This window comes from Gymnogyps californianus, chromosome 6 (assembly GCF_018139145.2).
Source record: "Gymnogyps californianus isolate 813 chromosome 6, ASM1813914v2, whole genome shotgun sequence".
In the NCBI taxonomy this organism is placed as follows: Eukaryota; Metazoa; Chordata; class Aves; order Accipitriformes; family Cathartidae; genus Gymnogyps; species Gymnogyps californianus.
The window spans coordinates 36613267-36629084 of record NC_059476.1 but is presented as its reverse complement, the minus strand read 5'-3'; the positions used below and the strand labels follow the sequence as shown (position 1 = coordinate 36629084).

The 15818-nt window shown below is 37.3% G+C and overlaps 2 protein-coding genes across 2 annotated transcripts in view; both read left to right on the top strand.

The window, feature by feature from the left end:
• The window catches only part of DNAJC12 (DnaJ heat shock protein family (Hsp40) member C12), a 375633-nt gene that overhangs the window by 20995 nt on the left and 338820 nt on the right, over positions 1-15818 (top strand). The window lies entirely within an intron of this gene.
• CTNNA3 (catenin alpha 3) overlaps positions 12927-15818 on the top strand; it is a 546120-nt gene continuing 543228 nt past the window's right edge. Inside the window, exon 1 of the mRNA XM_050898633.1 lies at positions 12927-12986. The gene's annotated coding sequence lies outside the window, so the exon portion shown is untranslated. The remainder of the gene's footprint in view (positions 12987-15818) is intronic.

Sequence of the window (15818 nt, the reverse complement as noted above, 5' to 3'; positions counted from 1 at the left end):
CTCTTCTAAATACTCTTTTTCTTGACTGGAATGTTAAATACAATTCTTTAGTTAAGAATTTTTGATAGCTTTTTATTAGGATAATTCTTCTGTAAGCTGAGAAAATATGGAAATTGTTACTTATCTACAGAGAGGTTTTGAGCTGCATAAGGAAAATGTTCAAGAGAAAATGAAGAATCAGTATGTTTGTTACTATTTACGTGGGTTTGATAGCAAGCAAAATCAATGTGAATGGTACCATTAATGTCTGTACTATGCAAATACTCACATCACTTGAGGTCTCATGCTATTTGACCTCTATTCTAACAGCTGCCCCAAACTATAATAGCACAATTCCTGTGTCTCAGGAATGAAGTTAATTGGCATCAATACTAAATTATGGAATCATGTTTTGGAGTTTGTATTTGATCTCCTTGTCAAGACATGTGTTTTAAATCTACTGAAAATTATGCTGGAAAGACAATTATATTCTGAAGCCATGCAAAACGCAGAAAACCCAAACAAGACACAGCAAAAATAAATTACAATGTGGTCTCAGCAACAAAAGAACTTATTTTCTTGGAAGAAAGAGAGGGGTGGTTATAGACATTGACTGAATACAGAGCTCAGACTATACTCAGCCTTTGGATTCAATGGAAATGCCCCCACTACCTATTAGCAAATCCAAGCTGCTTCTTTAAACCAAACTTATTTAATGCCAAAACCAAGGTTACTAGACCATGTCCTTTGGCGCACTGTATACTTGAGCACAGTTTTGTGCAGTGACACAAAGACACACGGACCGCTTATGAATTGTCCACCTGGAAACCCCTGGGTGGCTGACAGCTATGTAGGAACAGCCAATGCATTTCTAAGACCACTGAGGTCTGAGCGTTTGGATCTGGAGTTTGAGGAAACACTTGAGTTCAGTTTTTCTCCATCAGGCATTCCTTGGAAGGTGAAACCCTATAGCCTAACCATTCCAGGCCCATAGGCTTTTGCCAGGTTGCAATGAACACAGACTTGTAAAGAGACATCTAAAACATACATGCAGTATCCTGAGCCATTGAAACCTGGAAACAGACTCAGTGTTCCTTTTGTCTCACAATTTGCAATCTCTAACTTTTATGTTTTGAATTTGGGAGCCTTTATTTCCTAGCAGGACTAAGAAGAAATTTATTTTTTTCTTTAAATGATAGTTACCTTTATTTTGTGTTCACATGAATCTAGGACTTGAGTTAATGTGCAATTTCAGTAAAACATAACATATCATAAAAGTTGGCTGACTTGTGTAAATGACACACAAAGTGTTATATTTAACCAACTACATTCAATTGGATCGTGAAAAACTTGGTGTCTGTCTCTCTTCAGAGAAAATTGTTACTTGAGCAATGCTAGAGTGACCTCCAGTGTTCTTTGTGTAAGCTGCAAGTAAAAGAGCAGATAGGATGTGTTGCAGGTACCACATGCAGAAGGAGCAGGTTTAAGCACTTTCATATAATGATCTTTGAAGATGAGCAGTGATCAAAAATGGATTAGGGAAGAATGGTATCATTTGCAGAGTGCTATTTGAATTCTAGCACTTAGCTATGAAGCTATGGTGTTCCCAAGACAGAAGGAGATCTAACTACAACACAAATCACTAAAAATATTCTAAAGAAAGCCTCAATTAAATTAGCATTGCAGTGTTAAGTCCTAGATACTGAGATAGGGAAACTCAACAATATCTAAAAAAGTAATTAAAATCTTGAGATACAAGCCTGAAGTAAAACTCTGAAATTCCTGAAATGTAATAAGGTCTGTTGCCAAGTGCTAGAGAACCTCTGCACGTACAGGTGTTTAATTAATAAAGCATGCTATCTACTGTACATAATCTTATTTTAAAGACCTTAAAGTCTGAGATATTAGGCTACCTTTAAGAGGCTGAGGCAATGTAAGGGGAGATATGTCAAATGAAAACTGGTCTCGGGCAGTTTGAGTAGGATAGAGCTTCCCCAGCATTCAAGTAAGGCACTTGGCTTTCAGATGCCCCAGCCAGCTGCTCAGGTCGTCTTTTACAGACATCAAAGAGGGTGGGCAAGTAAGCTTGCCTATTTCAGAATGGTAGGAGCAATTCTTCAGAAATACTTTCCAGTAGCCATTGAGCAGCCCTGAAGATGACTAGATATGAGACTAAAAGCCTAACTAAAGCATTTGATGTGTCATAGGCTGAAGTTAGCAATGTTTACGCATACGTATGGTTAATTTGCATACAATGATATTGTCAAAGAATTAGTTCATTATCAGAATTCATGCATATAACATTGCTTTATGAATGTATTGTTCTATAATTTTAGAATTTTTGAACCTATGGCACCTGTTTTTCAATGGGAATAAAAATTACAGCTGACAGCCTTCAGGAAGGATTGTGGTATTTAGAAAGTTTTCATAAACTGAAAATGCAATTATAATGTACTTGCTTTGGAAATGCAAACTAAATGAAAACCATCAGTGCTTAGAATTTTTCTTCATGGCAGTACTAAATGTGAAGTAAACACTAAGAAAAGCTTTAGTATATCTCATGGGCTTTTAATGAAGATTTAACTGGTCAAAAATGAACATAGGATAACAGATAAAATTTCCCAATGGATAAGTGTATTTTGGAAAGTAAATTTATCTCCCAAAGGAATCTTAAAAGTTTTATTTCTCAGTCACTTAAAACTAGCAAGAGCTGCACCCTGGAACAGATAACGGAGAGAGAAAAATCTGGTTTAGGACTGTTATATAAAATAATGGTACTAGGATAGGTTTGCCTATATTTTTTTTTTCATGTCTTTAACTTCTGTAAGTAAAGAGGACAGATACTGCAAAATCTTTAATAGGAATATGGACAGTTTAACCAACCGGTAGAAAAAATGCACACGTGATAATCAGCATGCAAATGTATTCTTCAGCATTAATCAATCTCTATATTATTACTGTCGTCTTTAGAAATATAGGACTGAGCCCCAAGCACTTCAACGCTTCAGTTTTCTTGCCTTTTTTGACCTCAAGTACAATGTTCATTTGGTAATGCCTATTCCATCTCTTCTCACACATTTGCTCTGTGGCTTTTTACTTAATCAATCTCTATAGCTTTACAAATGCAATAGTTTGAACATTTATTCCTGTTAGAAATCTATTAATATGTTATGTCTGTGATGCTCGCAACAGAAAAATTAGATTAGATTCTGCCTAAGTTAACAAGAAACATTTACAGTAATGGCAGTGGAACAGTAACTTAGTGCTTATGTGTAACTTAGAATATTCAAGAGTAAATTTTACATCTCCGTTGAAGAATGTGAATGAATTAATGAACCAAACACAAACTGTGTGTTACAACAGATAATGCTAGCACCACTAGACTACAGAATTTCATGTTTTCTTACTCAAGAAACTAATGAATAACAATAGCAAAAATAATGCTGCATACTGAAGTATGTTTCTTCTGTATTTCTCTCATTCTATCTATTAGCTTTGTAGATCATTTAACAAAGCTGAATGCCTAAACCATACAATCAATAAAAATAAGAATTTACTTCAGAAAACCCTATATGGCTAAAATTTTCCATTCTGTGTGCCTAAGAATGGATTTGGGGACCAGTGTCAGGTACAGAGTCAAAAGTGGCTTCATTTTGGAGCTGCTGTATAATCATGTTATAGCCTGCCCCTATAGCCTATTGTTTCATAAACTCGCCGACATACTAGTTGGTTCATGCTGTGCTGTACACCCTTACTCTTAGTCCACTTATTCAAATTCTTAAATACAGAATTAGTTTTTAACATTATTCCTCTGTATTAAAACATTCTGTATTTTATTTATCCTAAACTTTGGGAGTTCTTATGGCATCTCTGATATCACTGAAAAGCCCTTTAGGGATCATTTGCTGTTTCCATCTCTCTTATGCATAATAGATATATTCATGGTGTAAGACTGATGTTAAATGCATGTTATTTCTGGTGTGCTTTTTTTTAAATACAGTGTCCTTACAATCATTCAGGATCATTTGGGGAAGAGTATTTTATTTAGCTTTTCTCCAAGTTTTTGTTGCTAGTTCCATTAAGACATTTGGAGACTATTAGATATGAATGCTAAATAAAATGAAAAGCTATTATTCATCACTTACAATTCTAACCACTACACCAAATTAATTTGCCTGTGAAACAGATACTAATTTAGTATGATTTTTTTGCATGCTCTATGAGAATTCTCCCTAATTAAGTAGTCAATAGAGTTGTCAAGTTTCAAGAAGTTTGCATTTCGTCATACTGTGCTTTCTGGCACAATTTATTTAAAAAAGAACCTAGGTAATTCTTCCGTGACATGGGTATGTTTCCTACTTCCTTTCCTAGTTCAGAACCCTGTACTGTGCTCCTCTTCCCTGTTTGTTATCAAACCTGGTCAGTCCCTTCCCCTTTTTTAGCATTGTGCTTCCTTGTTTTGTGGCTCCTGTCTCTTTGTTGGGGCTAGTACAATGGTGCTCCACTTTCCTTCTGTTTGGTTGAAAACATTCTGACAGAAGTATACTAAAATTCTGTATTAAGGAATTGCTAGCTTGTGAAGTATTTTACCTGCTTCGCTTTATTTGCTTGACTCCGCATTTACAGCACTAGGATCTATTGCTAACGACTGAAATGCTATTTCTGGTATGATAAAATGCAAGAGAACTTTCAATCACCAAAGTGCTTAAGACTTGACACAATCTGATCTAGTAATCATGCATTAACATCAGAGATATTGAAGGGAATCCTGCTATCTTAAACCTCAAGGCTATTTAATGGATATTGCAGATGTGTATCTGGATAATGGAAAAGATTAAACCCCTTCCTTTATTGAGATTAAGACATTAATTACTGGTTGGGGGATGGTAGCACTTTTAGAACCTTTTAGCACCTTTGTTACTTAAAGTCAGAGCTCTGCTCTGGCTTCCCCTCTTCTGGTCTCCCTCAGATACGAATACTGAGTACCAATATGGTTTCTGAGACACAACTCTAATAAAACCTTCTCTGTCCTGAAACAGAGAAAGGTTCTCATGGAATATATGTTATTTTGCCATTTTCTTTTTCTGCTATGGATAGCTGTAATTTTTGTGAATATGGAATTTATTCTGGGACTGAATTGCAACTAGAGGATGGCGAGAACTGGAGGACCCGTATGGCTCAGGTCCCTGGTTATGACATGCAGAACTTTTCCTTGTTTGTTAACTTGTCAAAGATGACAAAACTTGTCGCAATATAATAGCTGCTGGGCAGCTTCCATGGAATTAATTGGTATCACAAGGTATTTTTTTATAGACGTTATCTAGAAAAACAACAAAAAATTCCTGATAGTTATGTAAACCAAACTGTTCTAGTGCTGGTCCTTTCTGGTCAAAGGCTTAAGGCTGTTGGCAGGGTAGTGTTGAAAAAGTGCTGAGGCTTTTGACTGACATGTTCGTTGTATGCAAACATAGCTGCAGTTTCCTGTGCATCTGTCTGGCTCTGCTCACAGATGCTTAATCAACTTAGTTAAAGCAACATTTTAAATCAAGGAAATATGACATCTGTCAACACAAGTGTGTGAATAAACGTGTACTGTTTGCTAATCCTACTTATGCAGCTAAATTTTAATTTACATGTCTAAACATCCATGCATATGCAAAAAGAGGCATACAATTTTATGTTGAAGCTTTCATCTAACTCTTGAAAATGTGGCTCTTAAAGTTAACAGACTGTATAGAGTCTGCTTTTCCCTGTAGTCTTCTCATATGTTCAGTAAAGGATCCTTTTTAAAAAGATGCTATTAGTTCTACTTAAATTTTAATGAATTTAAAGGTTCAGTGTTACAAGATTATCAAATCATATCACTGAACATCATTGTAGGTGTCAACACAGCCAAATGTTTAGTTGCATTCTTATTTTTAAGTAAATAATCCTAGTAAATTTAGGCATGTGTGCAGTGCACTACTGGATTGGAGCCTTTCTCCTTAATGCATTTTTATCAGATTTGTTGGGTTTTATACAAAAAGCATATTCCCTGTTTCTACTTGCAGCTGTTTTATGCACACATTTACTGAATTTTTATGAAAACAGAAACAAGGTAAGTGGATAGGCAAATATGTCTAGTGTTGCAGGTTAAGTGGATATGCTTTCAAAATCCGAGTATGCTAAATATCATATGCCAATGCTACTCTGTGTGCCAAAAATACCCTCATGGTAGGATTATTAATTAGACCTGGCTTTCACAATGCCATCTGCAACACCGTACATAAAAAGTAACATATTTACCACCTGTATGAAAATAAAATATGCTTCTGGCTCCCATTCTGTATTGCTTGACTTTTGTCCCTGTTCTGAGCACAAATCCCTACGTAGGTATGGAGACCCTGATTTACTTCAAAGAGTTGTTCCCTTTTGTATGATTCAAATCTTAAAATACAAGACTTTGTTTTGCAACAAAAATTTGTTTTGCATTTTTCATTTCATCATATTTTTCCAGTTTGATAGATTTTTTTTTTTCCCCATAAAAATAATATATACAGAGTCTACTTAATAGTTGTAATTAAAAACTGTGATTTTGCTCAGTTTTACAGGCTATTTTTCTCATTGTCATTACACAGAGGAATTAGGATACTGGGTAAAACCAGTAGGTGCATCTAGTGTTAGTACCTCCATATTAGCAGATGCTTTAGAAGAAAGTTTAAATGAGATAGTGGGCAATTATGAAAAAATCCCTTCATAAGAAAATCTCCCTGTTGACCAGTGGTTGGCTTAACCCTGAAACACACATTTGTGCCTAAACATAAAATCTATTTGTAGTATTGACAGGTTGCAATTATCCTGGGTAAATGACCACTCTAACTTTAATTCCTGTTAAGCCTCAGTGATAGATTGTAGGAATAAACCTTTGCAATTCTTTATATATGTAAAATCAAATACTTTGTATATTTTGAATTTTAAGACCTTGAATGTAGGAAAGCTAAAACTCAGTAGCAGATAGAACAGATGCAACTTTGATTATCCTTTAAAGTCAATTTACCGCCGGTCTTTAAGCTCAATGTCCTCTTTGTTTCAAACTAAGCTTCTACATATATGTTGTTATACAATATTAGAAGATCTACTAATTACACATCTACTGTTAGCATTTCGCTTGTGCAGAAATCTATGGTATACAATATTAGCACTCGGTTAAAAGTTTGATTTTTATAGGTCTATATTGTTGAATATTTCTGTCACTGGTGGGCTGCATGTGGAGAAACACAGTGGTAAGGTGCTTTTGTTGAATTGTCTGAGAACTTTGTGATCTTCATGAATATTCTAATCTTTTTTGATCTTTGGTTATTCTCACCTTTATAGCCTACGTTTCCTACTTAAGAAAAATATTCCTGCTGAAAATTCCAAAAGATAGTTTGAAGAAATAAAACTCAAGCAATGGAAGTCTTGAGATTTGTGTCTTTTCTTTGTGTGGATCCCAAGAAGACCAAAACATGGGTTCAGGAACTGCAGGCACTGCTGTTTCATTTCTGATGCTCATGGTGATATGATTAATTTTGCAATTTAAGCTTCCATACTGCTAATTTCATACTGCATGGCTTCTCAGTAGTAGTGGGAAGTAGTGCCTTGTAAGCATGCTGTTTTTAGAGAGTTCTCTCTTTAAATATTATCTATTGTTTGTATAAAATTATAGCTTATGGATTCAATTACAGTTCTGACAAGTTTGATTAAATAATAATGTACAAATGTGAAATACATTAACTCTGCTCAGTACTTCCATTGAAAGTAAATAAATTAGTAAAGCAACTGAAAATAGAAAGAACTTACTAATTACTGAATTTACTTACAGATAATAGTTGAAGGCACATGGACAGTCAGAATATTGGAATGTGCTATCTGCAAAAGAAAAAAAAAATCTTTTATTTCTGAAGTGATTCAAGTGACAGCTAACATCAGAAGTTATTGCAGCAGTGTGAAATTTTGTTAAAGAATTTGATTTTAAAATTTCCTTTGGCCTAGTGTACTCTAAATTGTTTAAGCAAACATGATGACACCTATACTGGCGGACACAGGGGTAAATCTAAGGTCCTGGGTCTGGTCACACATTCTGTCCATGCCCTGATGCCATGTTGTGGTCAGATTCAGCCGCTCACCAGTTACGAATTTTTGACTTGCGTTCTATGGGAATGAAATCCAGGTACATGAGATGCATGAAACCCTGATGTTAATCCGCCAGGTTCCTTACCTGGATGATGACAGACCAAGACTGGGATGCACTACAGATTTTGTCCACTCAATGCAGATATGGACACCTTGTTTGATTTGAAATTTGATTTATTTTTATGGATACCTTGTTTGATTTGAAATTTGATTTATTGAAGTTCCAATGTGCTTTGCCAGAAGTGCTGGGTCTGTCTAGGTCTAGCTCTCATTCAAAGCTGTGAAATTCTATCCTGAGTCCTACAGCAGAACATACAAAAGCAGAACCTCACCTTGTGAACCAAAGGAAGAAAACCCATGTCAGTTAGTAAAACAGGCAGGAAAACCTACTACCTGAAAAAATCACATATGTCAGGAGTGATACATGAACACTGACATAAAACGATTTAACTTAAAAAAAACCCAAATAGGCTTAGTGTACATCTCTATGTTCAATTCTCACAACTACTGCTAGGGAGTGGATCTGACAGGAACATTTGCCAATAGCGGGATCTGTTTGTGGCAATTTCGTTTTCCAATCCCTGGGAGCTGAAGTGGCATTGTGGTGGCAGGTCTTCTCACAAGTTTGTTTAGGCAACAGCTTTCTTGGTAGGTGCTGTTTGCAAACAGACTGCAGAACAGGAGCTGTTTATCGCACGGTGTAAAAGAAGAAACTTTGTTGATAAAACAGCAGTTTGGCGGGCAGTGGGTGAATTAAAGGTGTGAGAGTCCCTCTATAAATTACCTGTCACAGTACAGAGAGCGAAGCGAAGCGTCTCCTCAGCGCAACCCGTGCCGGCCAGGGGTGCGCGGGAAGGCGGCCGCTGGGGCTGTGGCGCGCGCAGAGCCGTTGGGGAGGGGCTGCGGCGCTTGGCGCGCCATGAGCTATTGAGCGTGGTCCTGCGGCGAGGTAGCAACGTAGTTTCTCCGCCTCTCCTGTCAGGCGGTTAATACGGGCTGTGTCGTCGTTCTGTTCCTATTCGGGTGCGAGCCAGGGCCAGAGCAGGGTGAGGAACAGAGGGCAGCAGGGGGTCGGCTGCCCCCACCTCAGATCCGCCCTCAGTCCGGGTGGGTTTTCGTGCCTGCCTCAAGTAATGGGGCAAGAGCACCTGTGTCCTCCTGTGGAGGAGGAGAAGAGGCAGAGCGCGGGAGGGGAGAGAGGTGGGAACAGGGAACTAGGCATGTTAGAATGCAGGTTGTACCGGAAGGATATGTCTTCCACAGGCTGTTGAGACAGACAGCCCCCTTGATGTATGAAACTGGGAAGACGCTCAGGGGCAGAGAAGAGGTATATGAACGTCTCCTCTTACTGAAGAGAGAATGTGTCTCAGAGAGGCATTTCTAGATACAGTGGTAGTACTCTGGTGTATCATGGACCTGGTTGCTTTTTGCTCAGAGCTGTTTTGGGATTTTAAACTGACTTCTGTAGCATGAATGGTGTAAGCATGTAAGTACACAAAAATATATTTAATATAGGGGTTTTGACAGATGTCTTTTAGTGTAGTGTCTTCTGCTTTCATCCATTTTGCCAGACCGCTTGCCAGGGAAATGAATGCACTCACCTCTGCTGCCCTGTTTCTGGCATATTAGTGCAAACAGTGCTCTCAGCCTTTACCAGCAACTGCCTCAGCAAAATTTGGAAGTGCTTTCAGGGCCTTTTGTAACAAGGTGCTTATTTTTATTGGTTTGGGATGGCAAGACCCTTGTTCAAAACCTGCCAATTCTGACTGCAGCCCTGAAGTTACCAGAGCTTTTGAAGTAGTCTGTCTGAACAAGCACCATGAATTGGAGAGAGAAATGGAGGGAAAGAAGGGTTGGGAGTAGGGTTTTGTGTCCTTTTGCTGTTGGCTTCTTTTTCTCTGTTGGGTTAAACCTTTTGAAATTGCTTAGTGGATATGCTGCTTGGTTGGTTCATTTTGTTTTAAAAAACTGAAGAATAAACTTCCTTGGTATGAGAGAATGAAATAACTCCAGCATATAGAGCTCTTGTAATTTGTCAGAGGAATTGCCAAACTGCTGGCCTAGAAGAAGCTACTGAATTCTCTAAGTACCTGAACGAGTGATCACCTATTTTGTAAATTTATTAAATGTAACAAAAAAGGACAGAAGTCTTTGAACAAAGGAATAACTTCATCTATCTAAAGATACACTTTTTTCTTTTTTTAATAAATGTAGACAGAGAACAAGGGAATTGAGGAAAAACCCTAACAAGTTTTGTGATTAACATAGTTTTCACAGCAAAATGACTGGTATTTCTGTGGTGAGAACTCATTGTTCTGAGTGGGTGCCATCGGATTGTATTGATCAGCAAAACATTGCACAACAACAGATTAAAACTGCTCCGTGAAGTTAGTGAAAGATGGGCTAGGTATAGAAGTCAGGAGATGAAATTCAGCAAGATGTAAAGTTATGAGATAAGGAGTTACGACTAGTTAATAGAGAGCAAATGTTAAAGAGGCTTGGACAAGGTTACAAGAAGGCTGTTAAGGAAATCTGGAAGGCAGCCAAGGTGGAAAAGTATAATATATAGTAGTTTACATTAATCCATACTATTAACATATTTTCAGATATTGTGTGTGGAGTATTTTAATGGTACTTAAGAATTGGTGCTACAGTGGCATTTGCAGTGGGTACTGCATAACTTCACGATTTGCAATGCTTACTTGTAATGACATGTGCCTACCACTTTAAGTGTTTCACAGGTGACCTATCAAACCTAAGTTCAAGTAGAAAAGCTTTAGAGCAACAAATTAATAGGATTTGTTAAGATAAAGACAACTTGGGAATGATTCAGGTGCCTGAACATAGGTGTCTAGAGCCATTGTAGATACTTTTGGCCTCATAAAGCGTCCCCATGTCCAGCCTTGGCATATGTCGTTGAAGTCTATGGGAGACCTGCAGTACCCTAGAGGCTTGTATGATGGATACCCTACAGTATCTAAAATGGCACTGGCTGCTTAGCTTAAGCAACTGAATCCCATTCCTCATTTGATAACGCAGATGACAGGACAAAGAACTTTAAATAAAACTAGCATTTTCCACACCTCTCTTTAGTGTACCTATTAAAATAAGGAGGATCTCTGTTCACCACTGTAGTAATTTGCTTCCTAAATGAAGCAGTGATGTAGTTACAAAGATCTGATGATTAAAAAAAGTGTAATAGGTATCATCTGCATAACTCCACTTGTCTATATTGAATCTTGCAGTTAAGTGAATTGCATTTTTCTTTGTTCTTAAGTTTCAAATAACATTCATGAAGTAAATAAGAGAGCTAAGAAGTGCTGAGAAATACTAACTGTAGTTAGTAAGATTTAGACGTGACGTGGATTGCGTCACAGTTTTAATATACTGCTCAGAAAATTAAATCTTTCTTAGTCCAGCAGCTTTCTTCTCTGACTATTGTTGTTTGTACCTTCTAAATTCATGAGTTGAGGGTGAGCAAAGAAAGGATTATCTTTCAAGGTTGAACCTTGAAAAAATTCTGAGAGGAATGAATTATGAATAAAATTGTAAGTTTAACATGGCAATACCAGGTACATTTCCCCATAATAAATTATTATATTATCTAGGAAAGTCTGCTTAGTTTCTATGAATAATATTTGATGCTTTTGCAGGGGAACAAAATCTTCTGTATGATGTGTATACACCTTTTATCTGACTTTCAAATATTTTCCTTCTATGCAGCTTTAAGTGCAGAAGATGGTACTGAAATCTGTTGGCCATTGCATGACAGGGCCCAAATGTGATTGATTCCTGCCCCCCCCCCTTCCCTCCAACTATTTCAGCACTGTCTCTTATGTCTGTCCAAGTCTTGTATTTTTTTCCTCACCTGTGAGTAGTCACAATATGTACTCATTCCTCAGGTCTCTTTTTTTTCTTCTAGTTGAGCCTCTCCAGTGCTGTTAGCTGGTGTCAGATTACCTCAACCTTCAGGCTGTCTGTGCCCTTTTTACCTCTAAATCAACTAAAAATAGCCAAACTGCCATGGTTGAAATTTTCCAAAAAGAAAATTCAGCCTGACACATGGACCTCATACAATTTTCAGACTGAATGGTTTAAAACCATTAAGATCTTAAGCAGCAGAATAGAGTCTCTAGCAGAATAGATATAAGTATTGAGCAACCTCTGCCTTTTCCGAGTTTCCAGAGTTTTTTTGTATGAGCGCTATTGCATACTACATTTCAGGGTACTCAAATTTGCTGTAATAGCAAATTAGCAAAACTTCACTCATGTCCATTTCTTAAATGGCTGCCTTGGTGGGAAATCTTATAAATGTGGGATTATTGATCTGGAAGTATGTTTTGAGTATTTTGTGAAGGTAAACGAAGAAGATTGTCATGTACAGCATGGTTTGTGTGAACTTTTATGATATGCACATTGCAACTATATTTGATCTGGGTTTTACAATAATGGCCTTTGCTTTCCTTCTTCCCTTTTCCCCTCTCATGTTCAACCTAAACCTCATTGATTTCTGAGGGGGCTTTGCCATTGACTTCAATGGTGTCTGATTTAGGGTCTAAAAGCTCAGTGCCAAACTACGTTTGCAAGACTAGGAATGAGCTTGGGGTTTCTTTAAGTGGTATTTTCAGTAGCAAGTTGTCAGTGAAGTCAGGAGCTAACAGTTTAGGAGGAGGTCCCAAATGGGTACTGCCCTCCCCATTTTGACTCTCTTCCCCTCCTATTTTGTTTCTCATAGACTAGGAATGACAGGCAACCATTTGCTGTCTCACTGTCAGTGCCTCTGGAGTCAAGCTGCGTCAAGAGGAGTTCTTCACAGAGCTGTTCTAGGATCTCTTGTTAGATTCTTGATTGAAAAGGTAAGATTGAAGAGGAATGAAGGGAATTTTCCACTTAGTGAAAGTACATGAAGCTGTGAATGGAACTATAGTTGCTTAATCAAATAATCGCCTCAAAAGTTTGAGTTAAAAAGCTGGTTTTCTTAACCAACTTTCTAGAAAAAGAACTTATAAACATGATTTTTAAAATGTTCTGAATATTTTAAATCATCATGGTCTTGTCAGTTGAAGCCAGTAGCCAAAGTTGTGCAATGTGTTTGCGTATTTTCCAGATATGAAAAAACCTATTGAAATATTGGAAAAGGAAGGATGAAATGTTGCATGGATGCTGTTATTTTAAAAAGTTTAACTTACCTCCTGGTACTTTGCTGGGTTCTGCATCTAATGCAAGGAAGGTTTATGTAAATGTACATTTATCACCTCAGTGTTGAAAATACTGAATTACTGTACAAGGCAATTTTATACAATTATTTTTGATTTTAAAATATAAAAGGCACTTGTTTATAAGTGAGGGGTAATGGAGGGCTGTTACATTCAGTATAACAGTTGGCGTATTTAAAAAACTTTTATGTACACTAAGACAATTTTCCATTATGTAAAATCCATTTGGATTCCTCTTATTAAAGACAACAGCTATGTTCAGACCTAGTGAAGCCCAAAAGACATCCAACAGCAAAGAATTAGACCTGGTGACAGGCATTTAGAAAAAAATGCATAATGAATTGTTGCTGTTCTCTCCTATTCCTAATCAGTTGGTTGATGTTAGGAAACTAATCCACCTTGGAACAAAGTTTGGTGGTTGGGAGTTTTTTTGGGTTTTTTTTTTATGGTTGCTCTTTAGCCAAATCCTTTTGAGTTGGAATGAGAGCGGAGGTCAAAATGGGCAGGAGTGTCTTTAGTTTTTATTTCTGAAGCTGTTTCACCAGAAATGGTATATCAACCAAGTAGGGTTTTTCTTCTGAGCCACGTTTTGATTTGAAACTGGTTGTCTGAGTTGATAGAGGAAATAGGGTGCCGTTCAGCACCAAGAACCCCATTGGAAGAATTAATGTGCGTGTCAGAGGTCTGTCCATGTATACAGGCATGGTGTGGTGGGATTATGGTTTTGCTTAAATACTGTTTTTCTGTCCCCTGTTTTTTAGATCATGCTTTTGTAGGTGCTAGCTAACTAGCTGCTTGCCAACATCCAAAATGATGCAGTTTCTGAGAGCCATTTCTCTTTTATTTTCATGCGTATCATCTCAAAATTAATGTATACTTAAGAAGTATCAATCACATATGCTACTCTTAATTTTGGGGTTGTTTTGTGTGTGTCTGTAGACAACAGGGAAGAAGGATTATACTATTTGGGTCACTGGGCAAAACAAATAATGCAAACATTTGTATCAATTTGAAAATAGTTACATAAAAAGGTACGTGATGATGAAGCATCCTGGGGTAACGCGTGGGTATGAAACATGAAAATCAGTTGGCAAGAGTAGCAGCTCTACAAAGAGAAGGGAAAACCATGGTTTTTTACCTCATTGCAACTGAGTAAGAGATAGACATTTGTTAAGCAAAACAATGTAGTATAATGTTGCAACAGATAACCCTCAGCAAATAACAAAAAGGGGAAATGAGGGGACTGCATTTAACAAAAATAAAATTTAAAAATGTTTTAGTAGCACATCATGGAATTTTTTTTTGTCCTTTTTTTTTTTTTGATGAGTTGAACAATATCCTATTTTTAGTGGAAGGTCAACTTGAACTTTATTTAAACAGAGTCTCTAGTTCTGAATAGAGATAGGAACACTTTTAAAGTGATAACAAAAGGGAGGGCTTGGAGCCAGACCTTCTTAACCTATCATTACCAGCACAGGATAGCCATCCATCTAGGAACTGTATGCCACTTAAATAGAGAGGGATCCTTGTTCCCTGCTCAAAGTGCATGCAGTGAAAATAGCACAGACACTCATGTGAAAGGATTTTTTTTTTTCTTTAAGAATTTGAAATGGGTCCAGAGAGTATTAATGAAAACCTTTTCTTTTTGAATGAAATGCTGCCATCTGATGTCACACCACCTTCTTTTTTTGTCTTTTTTGAAGTAAATGCTTTTTCAATATCTTAAATATTACAACTGTAGTTCCAAGACCAAAAACTCCATTACCTGCAAAAATGTACCTGGAAGAAGTGTTATGAAGATAAGATTGGTAAAGCATTTCTGAACCAAGCAGGATTGTTTTGATTCTGCTGTCACCCTTAATGGTGTATATCCACTAGAATTTCATTGATATCAGTGGAATTATTTAGTTTACTGCTAATATAGTGAGAGCATTGTCAGGTTCACAAGTTTCTGTGGTTACACTTCAGTGGAGAAGACTTTCCTTGCTGTGGCTGTAGGCTCAGGACCATAACACGCGTTTTTGGATAGCTGTTGGTTGAGAAGCGGGGTCTGGCATGTTAGTGCAAAGCCACGAGTTCTGTAGCTGGTCAGGCTATAGCACTCACACCTCTGCTGGAATTTCGCCTAGAATTCGTCAGCGTGTCGCAACTGGCTGGAAGTGCGTGCATTCAACCAAGGCAGTAATTTTGATAGTATGTTGAAGGGAGAAGAATGTGTTAGCTGACCTTACTAAGAATAAGAAATACTAGTATCTGGGTAACTTTGACATGAGTATGGAAGATGAGATTATATTCTTTAGATTTATAGTGTAAATTGTATTTGGAGACGTTTTACTCTTCTTAACCTGTTTATTGGCCTGAGTTAAAGAAAGTGTGAGTAAGGTGCGCTAGTGACTAGGCGGTTGTATCCCAGCACTCCATCCCTGATTCTGCCACTGGCATTCTGTGTGATCTTGAGAAAATAATTTTTCC